General features: G+C 46.0%; 1 protein-coding gene across 4 annotated transcripts in view; it reads left to right on the top strand.

Moving 5' to 3' along the window:
• The window catches only part of CTNND2 (catenin delta 2), a 3,553,726-nt gene that overhangs the window by 544,449 nt on the left and 2,992,404 nt on the right, over nucleotides 1-16,873 (top strand). The gene's annotated exons all lie outside the window — the stretch shown is intronic.

Below are 16,873 nucleotides of genomic sequence, written 5' to 3'. Positions count from 1 at the left end.
CGCACACTTAATTTGAGGTTGGCAAATAGGGAAAGTTCTGTATATCACTGTGTAGGTAGCTGCATATGACCCTACTACTTTTGCATTAACCCAATTGGGCGTCCACTGACAGCCATCACCCTCATTGGGAGACATACTAACCAACCATTCGGGCAGTACTCTCTTTTTTTAAAATTGATTGTCCGGTTGTAACAGCCTTCATAAAGATCTGTAGTCAGGTCAAAACACGTGCCAGCGGTCCACTGTTACACAATGGGCCTCATCATGAGTCTGGCGGCAGCCATGCCAGTAAATACCGGCATGGCTGCTGCCGGAGTCATGAATTTACCGGCACCTGGCAATGGGCAATTACCGGGGCATTCAGGCCCCGCCAGACCAGATAATTGCCCATTGCCAGGGGTCGGTAATTAGTAGTCCTTTTCTCATTTGAGGCCTTTTGGGATCAATGGGAATCAGGAGGTCGGATGCACCGGCACCATTCATGAATGGTGCCGGTGCATCCGACATGGTCTGCTCGTGGGCGCCGGTATGCCCGCCAGGTCTGATCTGGTGGGCGAAAAGGCACGCGCAAGCAGACCTCGTAGTTTGCTGGTCCGATAACAACAGTACTGGCAACCTTACCAGTATCGTTGTTACTAGACCGGCAACCTTTTAATGAGGCCCAATAACTTTCTAATGCAGGTTGTCCTGCACGGATGTTACACTTTGAACATTTGCTTGTGATGACACATTAAATCATATTATTTTGACAAACCATGTATTCCACGCGCAAATTTGTCTATGGGTATTTCGAACATTTCCTACTGTTTTGGTGGGCCTCTTGGGTGCAGGTCCTTTACCTAGACACATGCTACGGGAGGTACCCTTTATACATATGAAATTATAGTGGACCCAGCATAGGTGATTATATAGTTCGAAACTCCCCCTGTGCAGTATTATATAACCCATAAATGTGATGTGTGGATGTCTTTGAATGAATCTTAATCATTGTCAGTGCTCTGGGCAACCTTCCACACCAACAATGCTTGCTTTTTGGCATCAGCGATCATGTCATGGAGGCCACCTGATCCAACCATGGATCCCTTGGGTTTGCATGACTGGTACCCGTCTTTCCCCAACTGGTTTCTCCTGTTCCGGTGTTTACCTGCAACTGGTCCTGACTTATCCTGTCTCTTCTGCGGTGTACAGTGTAGGGTAAGATCACAGTCACGTCTATGGTATATTCTACAGACATTGCTCACGTGGATTCCCTCTTTTGTAGTGTACTTGTAGTCTACACTCACAGATCTTGATGGCTATCTGTATTGTTGCATGCTTAATTCCCATATTCTGACTGTGTAGAGAGGGTTTCGGATGGCCAGAGTTCAGAGGCTATGAATGGGGAAAAGAAGCCATACAGGATCATTCATAAACCATCTCTAAGTTTGAAATTGTGGAATGGATGGCAACACTCTGCCCTGAAGGGCTCCTTATTTTATTTATTTATTTATTTATTGTGCATTTGTAAGGCACTTATACATCAAGTAAATTGTGTTTCAAAGCGCCCACAGGGCAGCAGGGAGGGAACATGGGAGAGAAGCAAATATGACAATGGAAGATAGAGACTGACCTACTAGAATTCAGAACATTCCACATTTCACCCCATTTCACAGTGTCTGAGCCATAACATGGTCGCAGTACCTTCATCCTGTGCTCTAGCACCTTGAAGCGTCTGTTTGTGCTAGCTGGAATTGCAATAATGATATCAAACCAGATAATCAGACAGACTCAAAGAATATGGCAACGTACTACTTTATTGTCATTTAATATAGTAGGGAGAACTTGCAGAAATCAAACTGATGCATGCACACTCGCATTGCAGCTTGAGTACATATCCCCCAATATGCATTGTCTATGACATCATCCTACGTGGTAAAATACAAAACCTATCAAGGGACAGGATTGGTTAAGGGAACATATCTACTTATAGAACATATAAGGATTAGTTCATCATTGGTTACCCCTTATCAGTAGGGCACGCCTTGAACTACTTCTAAAAATGTATACTCAAGATTATAGTGAGCAAAACAATAGTGGATTGGTCTATGCTACATTTGCATGTTAGGTTGTCCCTCATCCCCATTGATTGGTTGGCATACTATCCCAACTTTGGACTTTTGGTTCCTTAGCAGCACGTGCATGAAACAAAACCTAAGTGCTTTGAATCCCATCAGATTACTCCCTGTTTCCCAACTAGTCCATCTTCTCTCATCGATGTGCCATAAGCCAAAGTCTTCTGTTTGTAATTGACCTTGTTGCTGGCTCGCTGTCCTGGAGTATTCCAGGAAGTGTGAGCACACCACTTTCTTAGTTTAAGGCTCGAAAGAATAGCCTTTGTTTTCAACTTCTGAGTCACGTGTAAAGAGACCACATATGTGTCAATTTCAGCCTTTTATTTAATGCTATTGGATTTAATTATGCAGGGTGCTGTTGCTCCTCTTGGGACTCTAGAGACTTGCTCACTCTATCTCACATGAACTTTGTATATTGACCAGCAGTTTGGCTCTCACAGATGTTTTCTTCTTCCATCTATGAAGAATGTCCCACTTCAGCGCTTATTCACGCACTCCCTTTGTGCTCTGTGCTTATTGTTTAAAAATAGCATCTTCAATTCTCGGCCAACCTTGACTCATCGTCAGCTCTGCACATAGAGCTGTTTTTCTGCGTCTCCTTATGCTGCAGCCTCGGCGTGTCTCTGAGGTAGCTTGCTTTAGTTCAACGTGAGCCAGCGTCCATTTTCCTACTATTGCTGACTTGCCACATTATATATTCCTCTACAGCAAGCTTCTATCTTGCGTCACTGCATATTTACAGTTATTGGTCAGTAAGCTACTTCATCTTCTTTAGATCCATGATTATTTTAGCTTTAGGTACATGTTACTCTTAGTGCTTCAGTTACATCATTACTTCTAAGTATTTTCATACCGTTTCCACATAGGTTCATCTTCTTTATGCCATCACTTTGTTCTCATCAGATTTCACTTTAACGTGCATCCATAATATTCGTTGATGCATTCTGACATCTTGGCAGGCAGCATCCTTCTATAAAGCATTCTTCCATGCAACATCCTTCCACACTTTTAGTACGAGAATACATTCCATATGGCTGTCTGAGTGCGTGCGGTATGGGAACAATGCAGGGCGTACCATTTAATGCTCTTCTCCGGGTGTCCCAGTATGATGGCAGTGAGGGGGCGGGAACTGGCGAGATAGCGTCTACCTTCTCCTCTACAATCACATCTTGGCTCTCTTAAGGATTCACATATATTTTGAACTAACTGTGGATAGGTTGGGCACCACGTGCAATGTAGTATAATTTTGTGGCTGCTAGGACAACTATGTGGTCTTATAACCAAGATAGTAGTATCTATTGCTGCTGCTGGAAAAACATGTCAGGAACTTGGAAGGACCCCTCATGGAGATAAAAAACAACCATATAATCTAGAGTTTAATTCATTCATATGTTATATTAGTGAGCTGAATACTTAAAGAATCCCTTTACAAAAATGTGCATCAATAATTGCCTGTATCGAAACATAATTCAATCAATCTCCATACCTCTATTCATTTACCAAAACACAGGCAAGAAATATCAATATTGGTCGTATGCATTTTGGACATATGCCTATCTTCAGGGAGACATTCTGAAATAGTAATTCCAAGCAAAACATAAACAAAGTGTAATAATTATCATTAAAAGTGTCCTACCTGCCTGCTCGTAATCCAACAATTGCTGAAATGACTTTACAATCCAACTGTCAATCATAATAGTAAACACAACAATGTAAATCATTTAGTCTGCATGTGCATTACAATTCCATATCTAGTACAAAAATGTTCTTCAATAATAGATATGGTTATCGCATACCTGAAGCGTGTGCTTAGCTTACTGCATAGCAGTAACTCTGTTTATGAAAAAAGATACTGCAAGAAAAAGAAAGCCTCTAATGTCTAAATGCAAGGTTTAATATCATTAAATAATTATAAATTCCTATGTATATTTACTAAGCTAATAGAATGAAAAGAAATCCTCTGTGAAGGCACTTAGTAAGCCTCCAGCATCTTGAACTGTTAGTACGAACGTTAAGCAGCTTTCTTGCGGTAGAAAGACCTTGAGGACATTCACTGGTGATGTCTGTATAAGCGCCATGACGTCCTCACGTATTGAATAAGCCAGCAGTAATACTCTGGCAATAATATCTGATACGTGTGCATGGTAACATGCAAACAGGGTTTCATATATTTACATATTGTAAAACGAATATAATAAATCTTGAATGTTAATTAGTCTAAGAGAAAATCTTATAAATAGGGGAGTACGTAATGTTTGCGTAAATATTGTCAATGAAATTGTAAACACTTCACTCATTTCATAAAATGTGGATATACATTGACTCCTGACTATATTACAGACTTATACTTAATGTACCTCAAAGTTGTGTAAATTACATTGTTGAGTGATTATTGAGTTCAGTTAAAGTGTGATCCTATATATGATATTAACTGTAATCATACAGTCTATGCAGATTTGCACCAATTCTGCCACAATAGTATGTAAGAGATATTATTAAATGGTTAATGCCTCATAAAATTATATTTGACTCAAAACATTACTGTTTATCTAAAACAAGAGTGACAAGCACAAGGATGAGGTACAGTAATTGGGGTAGAACCAGTAGAACCCACCTAGCCATTCATGTGCCTCTACAACTCAGGTGGTAGGCTGTGTAATTAGTGACTTACTGACCACAATACCCGCTTGATGACCTCGGGACGCTGCAATGCCACTGTCGGGATCACTTCTGACATATCCCTCACTTTTTGAGTGTCTTAACAATTAAAGCTATCATTGTGCACTACGATACTTTGTGCAGGTAGTGTGCTTTTTTCTTTTTTTTCCTCTCTCATCTTTGATGATTGTACATTGCTGATAGTGAAGATGCTTTAGACTTCCAAATCGTCATGAAAACCAGTATGCAGCACATGCCAGTTATTTTAAGCTCTCTGTTTCTGTTGTGCGCAGCAATTTGGGGTCATATATACCAGCACTATCCATACTTTATGGTGCAACATGTGTGTAGCGTTAGAGAATTGCTCTGAGAAGGTCCTTTCTTTCTATTCCATTGACAGGAAATGAGTGCCTCTTTGATACAGCTTCTTATAGAATGCAGTGTCATTGGAGCGCTTGCTGTTACGATGACTTCATAATTAAACCAATTTTTTGATGATTGCAGTTTATTGTTTTGTAAAGTGGAACATTCTTTCATACAAATGCAATATTTAAAAAATGCTGGCACAAACCAACGTGCTAGCGTCTTCACCCATTCTGCAGGGTGGAAAAGGTAAGGTGCCAGAAAGAAGTGCATTTGGCGTCTTTCAACCAGCAGCTCCACCTGGAAGAAAAACTCCTTTGGAGGCTGAGTGCAGAATGCCAAGTAACTGTACACACAAAGAAACTATCTTTGAGCAGTTATTTAGCGCATAAGTTATGATGCTCAGTATTCCAGAGTTGGCACTGTTCAGCGCAGTGAGAGTTCCACAGTATTGAATTAGGCTTTCAAGCGTCCAAAATGAAGTAATATTGTCAAGCAGAAAAAGGTTGAAGCAGGAGATCAGCCCTTCCAGACAATCACAGAGGATACGATGGTTGTGGCGCTGCCCGTAATGACGGGCTTACGCGGCGGCGTGACGTTGCACGCCACCGCCGAGTTTATAAATAAAGGGGCGTTCCTGGCCGCGGGCAGAGCGACCGGGAAGCCCGAACCGAAAGGCTGTGTGTGTGTGTGTCCTTTCAGATGGGGGGGCTTACGGGAACGCAGTGGGGGGCTCAGGACCGACCCCCAACAGTGGCGACGAGCGAGTGCGGATGCCCGGGCCCGGCGGTGCAGGCTTCCGAATTTTTTTCTGCATAAACGGAGCGCCTGGATGCTCCGTCTTACGCCGTGGCTGCGGCTCCTACACGCGGCCGGCGGCCATTTTGTCTGACAGGCCGCAGATGTTCTCCGAGCTCCGGTTTGGAGGGGGAAGTGAATCCGGGCCAAATTTTTGGCAATTCTGCTTGCAGGCAGCATGATCTGCACACCCATGTTTGGATTGTGAATTTTTATGTAGTTTTGGTGTAACTACGTCGTGTGAAAGCCAGGAGAAGGGGTAATATGGCTGGACCTGCTTAGCCTACTCCATGCTCATGGCTTAATTTTTGGGACACCTATACATTGGTGGATGCCAGCGGATGGAGACAGCAGTTTTTCTTCGTCCCCTTCATCATCAAGTCGCTGTGGTATCTTCTTCATCCTCTTCATCATCGGAGAAGGTTGTGATTGAGAGACATTCACACCTGCATGCTGTGTTCCTGGTCCTTGGAGCTGGTGCCCATCCCAGGTGAGCTGTCAGGCTCGTAGTGTGTACCTGGTATCGGATTTGACTGTTATATGCACTCACACTGTGGTTGGTGAAGGGTGGCTGAGTTGCGGCCTCCAGGACAACTGGTGGGGGTGCCTGTGCGCTCAGACCTATGTTTGACTCTGAAGATTCGGATGACGGGGCAGGGGCTGCGCCGATTCCTCAACAGCCTGGGCAGCCTCCAATAATTTCAATGCAACAGCCGGTACCGGCTCCAAAGCTGCCCCTGCAAGGACCTCCCGCAGTGCTGCCAGCTGCCCAACCTGGAATCCCCATCATGGCTTAGGCGAGAGCACCTGCGGCCCACACTGCTCTGCAGCCCATTCCGGAATTTGATGCATTGGGGCCACCTTCGAGCATGGGCCCCCGGTGGAGCAGATGGATGAGTCGCCTTGATATGTATTTCAGGGCCTCTCAGGTGACGGACGATGACAGCAGAGTGGCCACCATGCTGTATTCCGCAGGGCCTGCGGTCCAGGAAATATTTGAATCCCTCACACCTGCTAATGCCTCCTATGATGCGGCGAAGGCGGCACTCCTTGCACTTTTCCTCCCCCTTGCTAATGTGGACTATGAGAGATTTGTTATGCTGTTGGCCAAATAGAAGGATGATGAGACACTGGACACCTTCTATGGTCGTTTGCGCCGCCTCTCCCTAGGATGTGCGTGGACGGATGCGGAAGACATGATGCGCACGATGTTAATCCAGGCATGCTCCTCCGGCAAACTCAGGAGGCAGGTCCTGAGAGAGCCAGGCATCACTCTGCTCCGCATACTGGAGCTCGGCCGTTGCCATGAGGTGGCAGAGGCTCGGGCCAATAAGATGGAGGCAGGATCCCGGTCAGTGAGATCGGAGGAGGTGTGCGTTGTGTGGCGAGGTGGCAGAGGCATGAGACGTCCTGGTGGAGGACCCCGTGACAGGGCAGGCAGAGCCGCGGAGTCGTGCCAGAAATGCGGGTACGACCTTCCTCACCCGACAGAATGTCCGTCCGTGGGAAAGACTTGTGGCAGATGTGGACTGGCCGATCATTTTTCAAGGGTATGCCGTGCAGCCCTGCCGGTGATGGTGCCGAGAGGCCAGCCATGGACGTGGATTCCACGCCAGAACCCGCCGCCGAATGTGGCCCAGGTGGATCAGGGCGAAGTGGATCCCCAGGTGGAGGGTGCCGAGGAGGAGGAGAACATCTTTTTCGTCTCAAGCGTTGAAATTCTGAAAAGGAAGAGCCGGAGACAGCCCAGATGTGTGATGGAGGTCAACCACTCCCCAGTCCCGGTGCTCGTGGATACGGGGGCCTCCGTCAATGTAATGGCCAGAGGACATTATGACACGCTTGAAACCCTCCCAGGTCTGGACACACCGAAGGCTCGCATATTTGCGTTTGGAGGGCTGGAACCGATACCACTGGATGGTGCCTTTGTAGCCTGTGTTGAACATGACGGCTCACAGATCAAGGCTTGCTTCTATGTGACTCCTGTGAGTGACAACACCCTGCTCAGCTGTGCCACTGCCGAGTCCCTGGGGATTGTCAGTTTCGCCTATTCAGTCTATATGGAAGACATCAATGATCTCCTAGACAAGTACACAGCACTCTTCAGTGGGATCGGGAAGATGACCGGCGAACCAGTTCGGCTTCACATTGATGAGTCGGTCCAACCTATTGCCCTGAAACATCGTAGGGTACCGTTTCATCTGAGAGAGCAAGTGGACAAGGAGCTGGACAGTTTGGTAAACCTGGACATCATCGAAAAGGTGGAGGGCACGACCCCCTGGGTGTCTCCGATCGTGGTGGCCAGAAAACCTAAGCAACCTGATTCGGTCCGCATCTGTGTCGACATGAGGCTTCCTAACAAGGCAATAAAGAGGGAGCGGCATCTCACACCCACGATCGACAACATAATTGCGGAAGTACAAGGGGCTCGGTTCTTTTCGAAACTGGATCTCCGAGCAGGTTACCACCAGGTCGTTCTCCACCCTGAGTCCGGGTACATAACAACGTTTACCACCCACCGGGGGTTGTACCGATACAAGAGGTTGAGTTTTGGAGTGTCATCTGCCGCCGAGGTGTTCCAGAACATCATCAGGGGTGCCCTGGCAGACCTCGAGGGCGTCCTCAACATCAGCGATGACATTCTGGTGTTCGCGAAGACAGAGGTAGCCCATATGAGGAGGCTTGGTAAGACCCTGGAACGGCTCCAATCACTGGGCCTTACCCTTCATAAGGAAAAATGCGAGTTCATGCGCACCTCCATTGAATTCTTCGGTTTTGTGTTCAAGGAGGGAGGGGTATCGCCCGATCCAAGAAAGGTCCAGGACATCAAATCGGCACAACCTCCCGAGTCGGTGTCTGATGTGAGGAGTTTTCTGGGGATGGTGACCTACTGTGGACGTTTCATCCAAAACCTCGCCTCAAGGTCGGAACCACTCCGGGCCCTGACGAAGAAGGAGTCAACGTGGCACTGGGGCCCACTTGAGCAGGCCGCTTTTGAGAACATCAAATCTGCCCTCACGACGGAAGACACCATGGCATTCTTCGACCCAGCCCTGGAGTCAGAGATCGCTGTTGATGCCAGTCCTTTTGGCCTGGGGGCCGTGCTAACTCAGGTGGATCGCAACGGGGAGTTCGGCCCGTGGCATATGCCAGCAAGGCACTCTCAGAGACTGAGCAGAGGTACTCCCAGATCGAGCGGGAGGCCCTTGCGGTGCTGTGGGGCTGCAGACATTTTCGACTCTATGTCTTGGGTCGTCCGGTGACGGTGGTAACCGATCACAAACCGTTGCTTCCAATCCTGGTTGGGTCATCGTCAAAGCCACCGGCAAGGATTGAGAGGTGGATGCTCGCCCTCCTTGAGTATTCTGTTACCCTGGTGTACCGGCCCGGGGCCAACAATGCGGCGGACTACCTGTCCCGCCACCCGGGGGTGTGCGGGGGAGAGGGGCATGATATCTGTGAAGAAGAGGCTGACAGCCATGTACGGATGGTGGTGGAGGCGGCCACACCAAACGCGATGCCGCTGGCGGAGCTGGAGGCCGCGGCGGCCCAAGACGAATGTTTTCAAGTACTGAGGCACTCGATGCAACACGGCTCCTGGAAGTCCGTCCTCGAGGCTGTGGCCGGGCGGACACATGAGGCCAAAACAACACTTGAACAGCTGTGGAAAGTGGAGTCGGGCCTGCTGCTCCGGGGTGACCGGATTGTCGTCACCCTGTCAAAAGTGAAGGAGATCATCACTTTGGCACACCATGGACATCAAGGCGCAGCCAAGACCAAGGCGCGACTCCGGTTGAAGGTCTGGTTTCCTGAACTAGAGAAGAGGGTTGATGACTTTGTAGCGGCATGCGTGTGGTGTCAGGCAGCCTCTCCTCTGCAACGGGAGCCGGCAATAGAGGAGATGCCCCGAGGCACCCGGCCTTGGAAGGTCGTCCACGCGGACTTTGGATCGACGTCGGTGGGCACCCACTTCCTGGCAATTGTCGATGAGTACTCTAGATATCCAGAGGTGGAGTTCGTCGAATCCGTGGCGTTTGAGCATGTGGTGGTGGCGGTGGAGAAGATCTTTGCAGCCCACGGGTTCCCCACACCCTGTGCTCAGACAATGGGGCTCCTTTCCAAAGTGAGCGGTTCTCCGAGCTCATGGAGAGCTGCGGGGTGCAGCACAGGAAGGTGTCACCGATGTGGCCCCGAGCCAATGGCGATGCGGAGAGACTCATGCGGACTCTTAATAAGACATTCCGAATCGCCCAGGGACAGGGTCAGCCCCTACAACGGGCCCTGTACCAATTCCTGCGGGTGTATCGAACCACCCCGCATGCCTAAACTGGAGTGGCTCCTGCAGAAGCGCTGTTCAAGAGATGCCCCCGGGGTCTGCTACCCGAGGTTGTGGAGAAAGAACCGGGAGTGATTGATAACCAGCGGGTTGCAATGGAAAGGCGAGTGAGAATTGACCAAGAAAACCTGCGAAGGGGTCTCCGGCCTCAACGGCTTGAGCCGGGAGACTAAGTTCTAGTCCGCAACCGACACCCCCATGGGAAACTCTCACTCCCCTATGAACCCGAGCCTTTGGATGTTGTGGCTGTCAAGGGATCCATGGTGACGGCCTCGGATGGGCGATCTGCCGTCACCCGGAATGTGAGCTTCTTCAAGAAACTGGGTGATCCCCGGACTGAGACTCCGCCTGAACCTGACCCACCAGAGGACCCCGATGCTGGAGATTTCCGGGACGAGGTCCCAGACTCCCCAATCCGGGGAGCCGTGGCTGAGGGACACCACGGGCCGGAGGTAGGCAGGAGGTACCCCCAGAGGGCTGGGCGAGGGAAACCTGCTTACCTCAGCGAGTATGTTCTTGGACACTTAGCCAGTAAACTGTGATGAAGGGATCCGGGTGGTTGACAATAAAGGGGTGTTGGGTGTGCAGTGGTGGTTTATAGTGTAGCTGTGTGTTAAAAGTTCTTATCGTTAAAAGTGCCGTTGTTGTGGTTCCTCCCGAAAAAGGAGGAGTGTGGCGCTGCCCGTAATGACGGGCTTACGAGGCGGCGTGACGTTGCACGCCGCCGCCAAGTTTATAAATAAAGGGGCGTTCCCAGCCGCGGGCAGAGCGACCGGGAAGCCCGTACCGAAAGGCTGTGTGTGTGTGTCCTTTCAGGTGGGGGGGCTTACGGGAACGCAGTGGGGGGCTCAGGACCGCCCCCCAACAATGGTCTATTCCAGTTGGTTCCTTAAGGAGAGATCTTTGGAGTTTAACTCTTCAGAGAGCATTAGTAAGAGCCCCACTGGCTAGCACGGCTAAAGCAAAGAAGCAAAGAAGGGCTTCATTTTGGCAGGTTGCCCTAGATGTATTCCGAGGAAATAAAAGCATATCACTGTAGATGTTATGCTGACTTCGGGATCTGCATGTGCATTTGCATCAATGTGGGGCCATGCACATACAAGAAGCTGGCGGGCAGTAATAACGCTCACTTGACTCAAAGATACCTCTTCTCGTCACTAAGCCTCTTGGCTGGTTTAATGGATATCCCTCTGTTTTTACGTTAGTGATAGAATTGATAGAGCTTCTGGTAAGAATTCAAGCTCCAAGCAAGGACCACAATCATTGGGCAAGGTAATCCACAATAGGACAAATCAGAGGCAGAGCCCCCCCCCCCATGCTGTTCCTGCAGGGAATCGTTGAGCTGGAAAGTGCTTAGAAGCTAATTCCTAGTTACAAGAGCTGTGCCTATAACTCTGAGAAGTACATGCAAATCGCTCTACCTTATTGGGTAGCATTCAAGTTCTCTCATAAAACAAAAGCTTGCTAGCATGTTTATAGAGATGTGGTAGAGTCTTGTGAAAGTTATGCTAGGTAACGTTCCTCCCAAACCTACTTGGCCCATATCTAACTCTTCTCTTGGCTCTCACCCAATGCCCTTTGATGCTACAATCGACTGTGGAATTGCCTATTCCCACAGGACAGGAGACATGATTCTGTTATCCGTGTCCTTCTAATATTGGAAAGCAGCCACCCATCACTCATACTTTCTCCCTGGAAGGCAGATGCAGTCCTCCCAGGTGAAATCTGTATTTAGTTAAGCAAACGGGTCTGCCTTGCATTATTTACTAAGAAGGTAGGACCTTCATGAAAATGTAAGATTTCTATAACCTCTAAAACAGACCTTTGGAAAAAGATAGAATCAAATAAAATACAGGTTTTAATATCTTGCATTGGGCTAACTGGAAATATTTTGCAGAGATTAAAAGTCCCATAGACCTGTCTTCATCGGATGGTGCTCACAATGAAATTAGTCAAACAGAAAAAAAACACTGTACAGTGCCTTCTCATGGAGAGAAAAATAGAATTTCATTTTAAACTGGATTGGGTGCAGGAATAATATGTATGGAATATATACAAGATACATTTTATGACAATATAAAAATGAAAGATTTAAAAATGCACAATTTACAATTTAAAAGCATGGTGTGTTTTGCATTTATTTCGTTCAGAGTCTAACAATACTTTTTGCAGCCTCTGTATAGTGTGAGAACCGTGCAGTGATTTCAAAATATCTCCTTAGGTGTACTGGCGTGTGTACAATGTGACAACTACAAAATATGTTCTCATGGTTTAAATGGTGCATTGTCCAGTGCTACCTCAGTAGACAAAATATACAGTGCCAGGAGGAGAGCTCAGGGGCAACGTGTTTGTCTTGGAAGCAAGGCAATGCACAGCAATACAGCTTCAAATCCCGGTCCCACACTTAGAGACGGGTCTCTGGTATTTAGTGCCTTATAAAAAACAGATTAATTGATAGATGATAATGGCTTTCTGGCTAGCATACGATGAGTAAAAAAATAAAAGTATGTTTTCAGTTTTTGAATGGTGCAGTGTCCACTGTTATCTCAGTGTGCCTCATTCTCGACAATGGGTGCCAACCAATTCAGCTTAGGCATCCACGACTGCCATTGTCGCTTGTCCTCACATTTTGGGCTTTCTGAACACTGTTGTCCAACAGATGTCGGTGTGAAGTGGTTTTGGCAGGTTCCTTCTGTTGTTGATGCAATTTCATTGATAGTCATGGGCTGAACGTTGGCTATAATGTGTCATGAATCCTATATCTATGTTGACACCGCTGTCTTTTAGGTTAAGCATTGTCAAGTACTTGAGCATCCACATTCTTCTTTGTGTGGTATTTCAGAGGCCTCCTTTCAATACCATCATTGAAAATGGATCATGCAGTCTGGGGCCAACTGTGTGAGGTGATGACCGACTGGTGTTTCTGTTTGGTGAATCGACAGGGTGTATCTTTGTGCATTCATTCTTACATGCAGATCCTGGCAAGTCTCACCTATGTAATTTCCTTGCAAAATAATTTTTTATTGGGTGAGGTATACAACATTGGATGATTATTATTATTATTATTATTATTATTATTGTATTTATTGAGCGGAGACTGAGCTTCGAGAAGCAACCGAGAGCTTTACAGAGGTACACTGCAATACAGATACATAACAGAGTGCTTTACACAGGTGTACACCATTACAGATGCATAACGGAGCACTTTTTAGTGGTACACACAGAACAGATATACAGCGTGGGTAGGATACAGAGGGGGACAGAGGAGGGGTACAGCTGTACCAGGACGCGGGGAGGAGGGGGGCGGGTGGCATCTAGCCTTTGTATGTTCCTTCTGTCTGAATTTTTAAGACTTGTGGCATTTGTAAGGCGGATTTGGCACAGATTTATTGCCATGTTTTGCAAATCTTACCATTGCATAAGTATCTTCCATGTCTTATTTCTTCTTGATCTAGAGGAAATGCACTTCTGATCAGGTACTGCTTTCCCCCTTGCTTCTATACAATAAAGGGAGTTTCCTTGATAAGGATATGTTACTCATATAGCGCTTTCGCCAAAGCGCTGTACAGTGAACATACTTACATACAATTATTACATAAGTGAAGTTGGTAATCATTTTTTTTTAAAAAAAATTTTATTAAGTTAGTTTATTAAACATAACAAACATGGCGCATACATCCACATAAAGCACACGTGGGCACATATCAGTAGAAAATATAAGTTTCATACACATGCCTCTTCCCAAAGTTGGAGACACCATATTAAAATACAGACAGAACCAATCTCCCGTACACTCTCAAATCAACCCTGCCCCTGCCATATGTTCTGCGCTTTAATTGGACAAGCAGGTGCACTGTATATTCTCTCTTCAAGGGATTGCATATGCCCATCTCTGAGATCCACCTGCCTAGCCTTGGTCAGTCCATTACTCCTCATGTCATGGCTAAGGCCTGTTTTATCAGGCCAACCGAGGCGGCAATAAGTTTCTCATAATGACTGTATGTGGATTCCCTCCATATTCCCAAAAGTAACAACTACGGGTCTTTTCGGAGCTGTACCACCAAGAACCTTGCCCTGCTTTTGTAGATGTTTAGGTACTAATTTATTGATCTCGAAAGGATGAGAGGCTTAGTTGGCCTTGCCAGGATTCGAACCTGCAGCTCACAAGATTGCAGCAGCGAGCGCTCAATCTGCTGTGCTATCTTACCAGGCTAAGTACCTCAGCTAAAAAATGGTTGTAGGTCCTTAACAATCATATTGAGCTGTGATAGTGCTGGATGATAGGTAACCACCAACAGTATTCTTCTTCCTCTGCAGTCTCTTTATTGTAGCAGGTTGTATGTGTGTATTTTGAATGCAAAATCAAATTCCTTGACATTTTGGATGGCTGAGTGACCATTTCTGATGTGTGGAGTATGGTGTGTTCACTGTCCCTTGTCTTCTTGCTGCAACATATGTGCTGATACTAGATACCATGGTTATTGATAACAGATCAATTTGTAGGGCTTGAATGGAAGCTTGTTCTGTGTAGGTATTTGTTCCTGGTGGTGGATTTCATGTATGCAGGTGTTTCTAGGTCGCTTTTCCTTCCAAGAGTGATAGTGCAGGAAGTGTATGCTCTTCTTCGGTTATTCCATGGTGAATATGGTGATTCATGGAATTGTTTCACCTTCTGTCTAGTTCATGAAGATGTCATCAATGTATGTTAGTGGTTTCTAAGATTACCGTTCTCACAATTCTTGTTCAAGGTCTGCCAGTAAAGGTTTAGCATACTGAGGTGTCATTGTTGTGCCCATAGCCATTCTGGTCTTTTGTAGGAAGCATCTTTCTTTGAAGTAAACATGGTTGTGTGTGAGTAAGAATCTCATGAGGTGTCATTATGGCCGGATTAGGGTTTGTCTTGGTGCTAAATAGAGAAAATAGCAATTTCTACCTCAAAAGTGTGAGGTACATTATTATATGCAGTAACGATGTAATCTCTGCTAGTTGTTCTCCCTGAATTAAAAGTTTCGTGAGTATGTCATGTTCACCCTTGTAAGTGCTAAGGGTGTATATTTAGCTTTTTGTATAATCTGGTAAATCGGTGTAAGCCCTGTGACTCCTGTACTTAAGAGGAGAGGAGTGCCAACCTATAACATATGGCCAGGCGACATTCACTTTCACTTTTGTTATCTGTAGGTTATAGCATTTCTTGCACTGCAGCAAAATGTGTGAACATTTTCACTGGTGCTCCTCGCAGGCTGAGTCCTGTTTAAAAAAAAAAAAAAGCATGTTAACCTGTAGATCAAATAAGCCTTGTTAACCCGAGTGCCCACTCATTTTACCTGTAGGACTTGCAATGAGAGAAAATGTTTATGGTTCTTGATTAAAATAAAATACAACATATGGTGAAAATCACAAATCTTAACTCTATTGTTTGTAGAGTGCAGAAATATCAACACAGATGTCAGGGTACATTGTAGTTGTTTTTATTTTATTTGTTTACTAGTGTGCAGGCCCGTGTACATGGGCCAAAGTGCAGGTTTTCATTAACACAGAAGGAACGCTATAGATCCTAAACCTACAGCTCCCTCTTGCAGTGACAACAGGTGTAGCTATGCGAACTGGCGCACTGTATATCCTAAGGCAACAGCTCCTTCGAGCGGATCATTCTGTGCATTCGGGCAGCCTCTACTGTGCATGACGGCATTGGACAAACATACATCTGGCTTTTTATATTATTAAGATTTGTTTTATGAACCCTTTAAGTGCCAAGGACGAGTATACTTGTCCTTTTTAAATAGACTTCAATAATAGCCTGGCACTTAGGATGTTTATTAATATGACTATGCAGGTGAACTACTTTAAGTGTGTTGCTTGCCTGTTTTTATTTGTTGGCAGGTTTATGAAGATGGTGTATGACTAAAGCCTTTCACTGTTCAAATATGTGTCCTTTGTGCCAATGAACAACTTTTCATTTATCTATTTGCATTGTTTTTATTGGCCAAAAAGAGCAAGAGATGTATCTGCGTACTTTTTCTAAGTGAAATTTAGCAGGGGATAAGTGTTACTTTAATCTTTATAATGCCACAATAATGTATTTTCAGTGTGTCTCATGAAAACAAAGTGTTTGTAGATCATTGATGAAAGTTAATGTTATTACTTGGCATGGCATCAGCTCCTGTCTCTTCACAGAAACTGTTCTCATTAATGTTTCTGACTTCATCGCTTCAGCTAAGCACTCCAACCAATCCTCTATTTCAATTCTCATTGACCTGTCCGCTGTCTTTAACACTGTTGATCACTCTGATCTCCTTAATACGCTCTCTCCTCTTGGGATTCAAATCGAGATCTGAATTGAATCCTACCCAGCACCTCACCAGTTCTCTGTCTCCTGGAACAACAACACCTCTCGACTCACTACTGTTCCACAAGGCTCTGTCTTGGATCTTCTCTTCTTTACACTCTACACCTTTGCTCTTGTGGCACTAATCTCCTCCTTTGGGTTCCCAAACCAACTCTTTGTGGACAACACACAAATCTTCTATTTTTCTGAATTCTCCAATGATCTCTCTATCAAAACTCTCTGATGTTAAAATCTTCCAAAAAGAGGTGCTATTCTTCCCTG

This window comes from Ambystoma mexicanum, chromosome 5p (assembly GCF_040938575.1).
Source record: "Ambystoma mexicanum isolate Mex_15411 chromosome 5p, UKY_AmexF1_1, whole genome shotgun sequence".
Taxonomy (NCBI): Eukaryota; Metazoa; Chordata; class Amphibia; order Caudata; family Ambystomatidae; genus Ambystoma; species Ambystoma mexicanum.
The sequence above is the reverse complement of the archived record's forward strand: the minus strand, read 5'-3'. Positions and strand labels throughout refer to the sequence as shown.